The sequence below is a fragment of the Pleurodeles waltl genome, unplaced genomic scaffold (genome assembly GCF_031143425.1).
Source record: "Pleurodeles waltl isolate 20211129_DDA unplaced genomic scaffold, aPleWal1.hap1.20221129 scaffold_86, whole genome shotgun sequence".
Taxonomy (NCBI): Eukaryota; Metazoa; Chordata; class Amphibia; order Caudata; family Salamandridae; genus Pleurodeles; species Pleurodeles waltl.
The window spans coordinates 647,672-656,978 of record NW_027150400.1 but is presented as its reverse complement, the minus strand read 5'-3'; the positions used below and the strand labels follow the sequence as shown (position 1 = coordinate 656,978).

The window sequence follows — 9,307 nt, the reverse complement described above, 5'->3', positions numbered from 1 at the left end:
AAGCCACCTCGGTTGGATTGCCTCCTTCCTCACCGACAGAACACAATGAGTCCACCTTCCACCCTAACCACCGCCTGAGATTCCACACTGGACACCTCTGCTTCTTAAAGCAGAAATCTCAGATATGTTTAGTTACAACAAACTAGATAGCAGATTTTAAGGAATAGGTCGATGAATCTTTTGAATCTGCTTTAAAGAAAATGTCAGAGGCATCAAGTCAATTATCTAACAATAGTATAGACATCATTACAAAATCAGTGAAAACAACACTATGATCAAAGCAACCATGAATAACCACACCAGTTTATTAAGAAGTTAAAATGTTTATTTCCCTATATTAACAATGCTAAAGTCACAAAAATTAATCTCAAGTTCAAATGATACATGTAGATAAGCAATAAAGGCTGACTGAGACGGCGAATTAATCTAAGCTTGATCAATGCAATGAGTTTAATATTTCCATAGAGAATACACAAATCAATAATAATAGAATCTGAGCAAGAGAAATTGAATACATTGAATCAAAAAACTGAAAATAAATGATCATTCATGAGTATGAGGGCAACACCTCACTAACCACTAATTAGCATGTTGGACTTCATGCAAAAAATGTAATAACATGAATTTAAAACAGTAGCAGTTGGTACCTGTAAACAAAAGACAAATAACATTGCACAGAATAATTATATTCGCCTAACCTAAGGTAATCAGCAATCAAGTTATAACTTAATTAGGAGGACAACGGCGTCATCATCAGGACAGGAACAGGAAAAAGGGGGAAGGATTAGAATTTGGACTTTAGGATTACTAGACCATCAGAGCATTAGTTCAGTAATGAACTGGCATAGTAAACTCTGAAAATATAGCACCAGTATGTCAGTAGACTGACTGGCAAAGCATGAAGTGTCAAAGTGACAGATCACACCAAGTATACGAAGTGAAGTCTCTGGAAACCGGGAAAGTAAAAGCGTCCAATGACAAATGACGACTGACATTAAATTAAACTTACTAAACATTTTCCATTGGTTGAAAATACCATGCGAAGAAGGAGCATCCAATTACGAAGACATCTGATATCACAATTACACTAAAGGTGATACAACAATTATTTGAAAGACACTAATGGCTTCTGCTCTATTGGCGTAATTCAGAATGTATCGTGAACACTTCCTTCTCTGGCTGCGATCTGTGGACCCATTGTTTTAGCACCTTCCAAATGCACTGTTACTGGACAGTAGTTACAAAGATATGGAAACATTTTCTTCGCACCATTTCCTCAAGAAAAACACATGGGTTAGAAACATAACTACAGACAAATTTGCTAATTCAATGAATGGAGTCTTTTAAACAACGGACGCGAAAGTATATAAATGTTTCAACAGTAGGAATACAAAGAGTTAGATAACTTCGCACTGTGGCCTAGTCTGCTTGAGGCACAGCAGAAAACAAGAAATACTCATACTCAATCTCTCCCTTACCTGGAAAGTAGACTCTGCTAGCTTGGAAGTGTGGATTCAGCCGGTCTGTATCCGAGGAGATTCTGAATAGAGCAGCAGCTGCCTCCTCCCTTCCCACAGAGGCTGGGCCTAGCTGATTGGCCCTCTGAGTCCCTGGCAACCTGAGCCCTCCTCCCACACCTGCTCTGGCCCCTTAAGTTTGTGGAGGGAAGCCCGAGACAGCCACCTCCATTTTGTGAGCTCAGGAATTTCCCTGTGCCCTAATACAGCCCAGTGATCAAGGATTCTTAAAAGATCTAGGTAAAAAGCCCCAGACATTCCTGGGAAATCTTATTATTTGTTTTAAAGTGTTTTTTACAGCTAACCGTGCCTGTTTACTGTAGACACTGTGTTTCAGACAGCTTGGAATATTAAAGAGGTGTTTTTTTAGCCGTGACTGTGTGAAATTTCCCACCTAGTTTGTGGCACAAGACTGCATAAAAACACCCTCCCCCCTCTTTTCTAAGTAAAAAGGCTACATACATCTTGCAAGTGACAGCTTAATCTGTTTCTGTGATTTAAGTTGTGTTTAGAAACTGTCTGCATCCCCAGTTTTTTGCCTTAAGAAGCCACATTTCAGAGTGTGCGACAAGCAGTATTTCTGTTTTTTTTTTACAATCTCTCCCTTACCTGGAAGGTAGACTCTGCTAGCTTAGAAGTGTGGATTCAGCCTGTCTGTATCCAAGGAGATTTTGAATACAGCAGCAGTTGCCTCCTTCCTTCCCACAGGGAATGGGCTTCAGTTAACTTGGCCCCTATATAAGTTTCTATTGGTTGTTGCATATGGTGTTGTGATAGGTTGTTGGGGGTTGATCTTTCTATTGGCTTAGGAATTAGAGTTGGTCTTGTGATTGGTAGTAGGGCTGAGATTCTGATTGGTTATTGTTTTTAGGGCTAGGCTTGTAATTGGTAGTAGGGTTGAGATTCTGATTGGTTCCTGGTTCTAGGGCTGGGTTTGTGATTGGTTGTCAGGATTAGGGGTATGATTGGTGATTAGGGCTGGGTCTCCCATTGGTTGTTTGAAATAGGGTTACAAATATGATTGGTTAGGGTTAGAACTAAGTTTCTATTGGCCAGTAGGGCTATTTAAGCCTAGGGCTCAGGGCGTCTTCAGCCCGGGCGTTGAGGCTAAGGGCAGAGAGGACAAGGGCAGTTGCCTGTTTGGGCCTGTTCGGGACTAGTAGGGACTAGGGCCAGAAATGCTTCCCAATTTTCCATTTACCAAAAAGGACTTTACACCCTATACATCCATCAACATGCATACACATTATCTGCAAAGACATCCAACTCCTGCATCACAAACTGACCGCATACAGATTGTTATGACCCATCATCCAACATGATACTCCTTTTAACAACACCTATACACATATCAACCACAACTACTACAGTAAGACACCTTCATTCTCACAGCAAACACTACTCTGTCCACTCCCACTAACACAACCTGCCATCACCCACACAAAACAAAACCACACAATACATTACGTTCAGCCTTCCAGATACACACTCCCTGTTCATACAAACCAACAACACTATCCTCTATTTGCTCCACACAGACCACCTTTCATCATGACAATTCCTAAACCCAGCCTTCAAGCACACCATCTACAAATGCCCTTCCCCTCTCTTCACCAATTACGCTCAACCATACTATCCTCACACTCCACCACACACATTACCTCTTCCAGTCATCACAACTAACACAAACTCCCCTGACAAACATCCATTCCCTCTTACACACCTCATACATTTGTTTCCAAAGCACATCAACACCCCCTGTAATACTCTAATTCCACTCACCAGCACTAACTCACACCCAAATCCCTCACTGTAAACAACTACATCACTATCCCCTCTCACTATTCCACAAAACAATACAGACCACACACATCAGCACATCCAATCAACACAAACTTTCATTATACTTATCGTCACACCCACTCCCACCCTCATGACTACACAAAGAATACAAATCCCGTCCAATCTTTACCCCTACATTCTCACTCTTCACAAACATCTACCACAAGCACCCCAACCCAGCAACTTTCATTCATCCGCTTGTCCTCCATTGCACAATTTAGAGCCTTACATCATGACCCACATGCTCCTCCACCACCCCTAACCCATACTCCATCCACACTAAACAAACACAAACAAAATAAACAATATGCCACTCTACACAACTTCACACCCCCTTGTCTATTACATAATAAGGCTTCCCTACAAAAAACAGTACACTCTTCATGTCTCTCTCAGCCACCAAGTCCACCAACAACACACACAGACCCAACAAAATGCCTCCTACACCTGCTGGAAGAGGAACACTATATTGAAAAACAAGACTATTGTGACCCTCACACAGTTATCACAACTAACCAAACACCTGCTACAAGCTCAAAATATATTGCTTACCCTTCTCCTAAGCAAAACACCACCACCACTAATACACTTTTTCAAAACTGCCAGCTCATAAATACTCGGTCACTCCAGAAAAACAAGCACCACATCGATGACTTGCTCACAGACACACAACCTGACTTACTATTCATAACAGAATCATGGTTGGGAGATGACATGGCCCCAGTGTTGCATGAAGCCCTTCCTCCGGACTATCAAAACATCACACAAAACCTTATAGGCAAGAGAGGAGGTGGACTAGCTATTATATTCAAACAGGCAATAAATCTCAGTAAAACAGACACCATTTCCATACAAGGCTGTGAAGCCCTCCTCACCAGATGCCACCCTACTCCAACTTCCTCCTGTAACTTTCTCCTCCTTTACAGGCCTCCACTTAACAACTCCACATTCCCAGACGCTTTTCTAGATACAGTCTCAAACTTTATTACATTATACTCAAACCTATGCATTCTTGGGGACCTAAACAATTGGTTTGACAAACCCAATATGCCCCATCCAAAAGCTATCACCACTGGCCTAGTCGCATTGAGCCTACATCAGATTGTACACAATCCCACACACATCGCTGGACACATCCTAGATGTAATTTTTACTAAGCCTAAACTAGTTTCCGTTCATAGCATCACACCAATCACATGGTCAGACCACCATTTGATAGCTTTCCAACAAAAAACTCCACAAATCAACACACCCCACAACTATTTACATACATGCACCTAGCGACTTTGGAGCAAACTCAGTTTTGATTACTTAGAAATACAACTAACAGCCAACACAGATCTAGATACAATGAATTCTGTTCCAAAATTGTATGAGTGGCTACAGGAAGCTTTCGATATCCTAATACCACTCAGAAAAACTAAACACGACAAAAGAAAACCAACACCTTGGAGAAACTCAGAACTTAAAAAGAAAAAGCATCAAATCAGAAAGTTGCAGCGGACCTGGCTCAAAACAAACAACAGTCAAGACAAACTGCAGCTACACAAACTTAACAGAATATACAAATCATCAATCAAAAAAGCTAAAAAAAAAGGTACAACTCAGACAGAATTCAAAATGCTAAATCTGCAACCAAAGAATTTTATAAAATTCTCAATGAATTTCGAAAACCTACATGCATGGAGGGAAGTTATCCCACTACTCAAGATTTCACAAACAAACTGGCAATTCATTACACAACCAAGGCAGACACATTGGACTCCTATTTAAAAAAGAAGAAAACCATCAGCACCAACCCCTTTCCTAAAATACCCTCTAAGAATAAACCAACACAGCCTCTACAGTCCTTCCAACAAATATCCCAAGGTGAATTTATGGATTTGGTCAAAGCAAGCAGACCTACTGGTTGCCCTTCTGACCCTTGCCCACCACACATCTTCAAGAACATTCTTTTATCTACTTCTGCTGTCACACCTGTAAGAAGAATCATCAACAACTCTTTAACTACAGGAACTTTTCCTGTAGACCTGAAATACGACTGTTATTAAAGAAAACAAACCTAGACCCATAAGACCCCAACAACTACAGGCCAATCACAAATGGACCTTTCCTGGGCAAATTGATAGAAAGAGCAGCATTCACCCAGATGTCACAATTCATTGAAGACAATTCTATACTTTCAGACTTCCAAACTGGATTCCACCCAGGAAGAAGCACTGAATCGGCACTCATAGCAATCTGGGATGATCTTAAAAACACAGTCGACCGAAATGGAGTTGCTGCACTACTTCTCTTATACCTCTCAGCTGCCTTTGATACGGTTGACCATAACACCCTAATTCAAAGACTCCACGAAGCCTGCATAGAAGGGACTGCTCTTAACTGGATTACATGCTACCTTCAAAAAAGAACTAATATCATCTATTCTCCCCTCTTTTCGTCCAAACCCTACCTCACAAAAGCAGGGGTCCCCCATGGATCAATCATCTCACCTTTGCTTTTCAACATCTACATAATATCATTACCAGAACTGATCAATGACTTTCATCCCACATGCTACAACTATGCAGATGACACACAAATACTACTTAAATTAGAATGCCCCAAAAATATTGAAAACTCACTAATCTTCAGTTGCCTCAGAGTCGTTGATCAGTGGATGACCTGGAGCCATCTCAAACTAAATGCCTCCAAAACAGAAATACTCATATGTGGTGACTGGAAAAATTATGACCCACTGTGCGCCTGGCCTGACGATCTCGGACCACCTCCTCAATTATCCAAGGAAGTTAAAAACATTGGAATCACCATGGACTCCAAGTTAACAATGAATGCCCAAGTGGACAAATTAGCACAAACAAGCTTCATCACCTTGAAGACTCTACAACGCATCTTCCCCCACCTCGGATTTCCACACAAGGTGCAAGTTACTATCTTGCTTGTACTATCCAAACTGGATTATGCCAATGGCCTCTACCATGGATCATCTCTATCTATTATGAAACAACTACAACTTATTCAGAACTCTGCAGTCAGGCTACTATTAGCCGTAGATAACTATCTTGTCTTCTGAAAACTACTCAAGAGTTGGCTCTTTCCTTCATAACCACCATATTCAAACAGCTATGGACGGCATATGCCTACGTTGATAAATATTGTTTAGCTGATTATCTGTATATTCTAGTTATATATAGTTCTTTAGAAAATATGTATCGCTACTATGTCATTACAATAAACTACACACATACTCTTTAAACCTGTTTAACTAATGTATATTTACTCATGGTTGGAATATGTATATGTATCTACATATGCAAGAAAGAATAGAGAACTCTGGGTAGTTCCCAAGTTTAGGTGGAGAGCAGCTCTAGCAAGGAGCGCCCTGCAACACCAGCGACACTCTAGATTTGCTCACCTCAAATGTCTGTTTATCTAGCAAAGTCTTTAAGCATCGGATCAGCACACTGCTATCCACGCCGAGCTAGATAGTGACAAAGTCTATATGTGTGTATGTTATTCTATGCTTAACAAGTTCATGAGTCATTGCATAACTCCTAGATAAGTTGTTTTATTAGCTACTTATGAATCCCTGCTCTCATTTTATATCACACTTTGTGTACCCATCACCATATATCATGTCTCTATCAACCTATCCTCCATTCCTACTCTGACTCATCCCAAATCCATTCTACTACTTTCATCTCCTAAATAACCCTGCCTAAGCTCTTCCCTCCTCTTCCACATCTATCTCCCCCAAACCTCACTTTACTAACATGATCTCCCAAACAACCCTACTAAATTCTCCCTCATTTATCTCACCCTGTTACTATGATCTCCCTAATCCTTTCCACAGACTCTTCCCTCCTCCATCCCCCTTTTACTAATCCCAAGCCTAAATCCTATTACCATAAACTCACAAATAACACTTCTGGATTTTTCCCTCCTCCACCCCTCCATTACATCAGTCAATCCAACTAACATAGTCACATATCCACAGCTCAAATTAACTCATAATAATACTAAAACTGTACTCATATTTCCCTATACTAATCCACCACTAATTCCTTTTGGGTTCCGGAGAAGCGTGCTACTCACCCAAAAAGCACTTTGACGCCTCGTCAGGGGTAGTAAGCGCTAAATGAATACTGTTACAATACAATACAATATTATTTCAGCATTTATTTTAGCAGAGAACATGTTCTAAAAGGGACAGAATATTTTCTATTACAACGTTCTTTCAATGTGCAGGCCTTTCACTCGATGGCAGCCATTAAGTAAAGCACAATTTTCGTGTTAACATTAATTTTATGGTTGAATTATTTCACACATTGGTACATAAGTATGATTATGTAAAAGACAATCATTCACAATTTTTTTTGGCTCTCACATGCTCCACCTCCCTTGTGCTGCCCACATTCCTTGCATATGGCGAAGCAGAACAGGAAGACGCCCCTTATCCTACCTTGCAGCCAAAGCCTGGAGTGGCCTCCCCCTGCACCTTATTACCTCCCCTATGCTACAGGAGTTCCAAAGGATGCTAAAAATCTGCCTCTTCGTCTGACCCTACAGCGCATAGATACCCTCACAAGTGACAAGTTGCACTCTGCAAGTCGACTGATTGATTGAATGGGACAAAGACATAGAGGTAATGTCATATTATCAGCATTTGTAGAGTACATTTCTACCACTATATGGCACTATAGAGTTTTCAAACTCTGGGGCATTGAGAATAGAATTGTAGGATTTATGTGGACTTCAAGCTGAAGCTGTTATGTAAAGTGACTTCATTATGTAATGGACAAGCACTAAGGTGTAGCTGACAACAAAAATTGGATTACTGTGGAATGTTGATAAGAAATGAAACTCACATAAACTATGATCATACTAGAGAAGTTTAAAATAAAATATCTCAGTGCGGCCAAACCAGCGCAGTAACCAGCGAAGTGGACTATGATCATACGAAATACCATAAAGGGATCTGCAGAGCTGCTTAAAGTTGGCAGCTTATGAATAGTAAAACACTGTACGGTGTGTGTGAGAGATGGGCACATGTCTCAAACTACTGAGGACTCTACTAAGCATTGCTCCCATAACACCAACATCATAACTACACCTGAGTCATCCTTACGCACATTAAAACACTTCTCACATAGGATCAAAACACATATAGCACCTTCCCAACCACACACGTACACAGTATGATATGCTGCCTATACAGGCAAGTGCTTCAGCGCCCCATATATCCGATTCCTGGTACAACAGGTAGTAACACATCAGGTAGTAACTTAGTTCTAAAGAATTATATATACAAGAAAAAATGAGATCTGATAGTCAGAACGCGGTAGGCAGTAAAATTCATGTGTGGGCAATGGTGCACTTGGGTACATATGGAAGGGGATGTAGCTCAGTGGTAGAGCGCATGCTTTGCATGTATGAGGCCCCGGGTTCAATCCCCGGCATCTCCACTTTAATTTTATGTTGCCTGTTGAGAAACTCTTCAAGGATAGCAGGCCTCTTTTCTTTAGGTGACTGCAAAAGAAGCAAATTTAGCCTCCCACACACGTACTCCACGAAAGGGGTAATTGCCTACAGTCTGCCTGTGGCTACGTCACGATAAGGCACTGCGCACGCGCCTTAGATCTTATTCTGCCAGTGATGAGGTCGGCGCCCCAGGCACTGCGCACGCGCCTCGGATGCAAGTCCACCTGTGATGACGTCGGCACCCCAGGCACGCGCCTTGTTTGCAGACTCCATCAGTAAATGGTCCATTTCACAAATCCGGTGAGAAGTTTGAATCAAAGTTCTTAAAACTAAGAGAATTCTTCGGCGTTTCGACCTCATCGCGGAGTTGCCGTACGTCTCCCCCATACATTGATTTGGGGCTGGGCAGATGTGAACGCGAAAATAAAAATCACGGCGCGGAAAGTCAGACAAACTGGATACAA

At 41.3% G+C, this 9,307-nt stretch overlaps 1 non-coding gene across 1 annotated transcript; it reads left to right on the top strand.

Moving 5' to 3' along the window:
- The first annotated feature begins 8,755 nt into the window (after positions 1 to 8,755).
- Positions 8,756 to 8,827, top strand: TRNAA-UGC (transfer RNA alanine (anticodon UGC)). Its single transcript has one exon. It is a non-coding gene; the product is annotated as a tRNA-Ala (tRNA).
- The last annotated feature ends 480 nt before the right edge of the window (positions 8,828 to 9,307 follow it).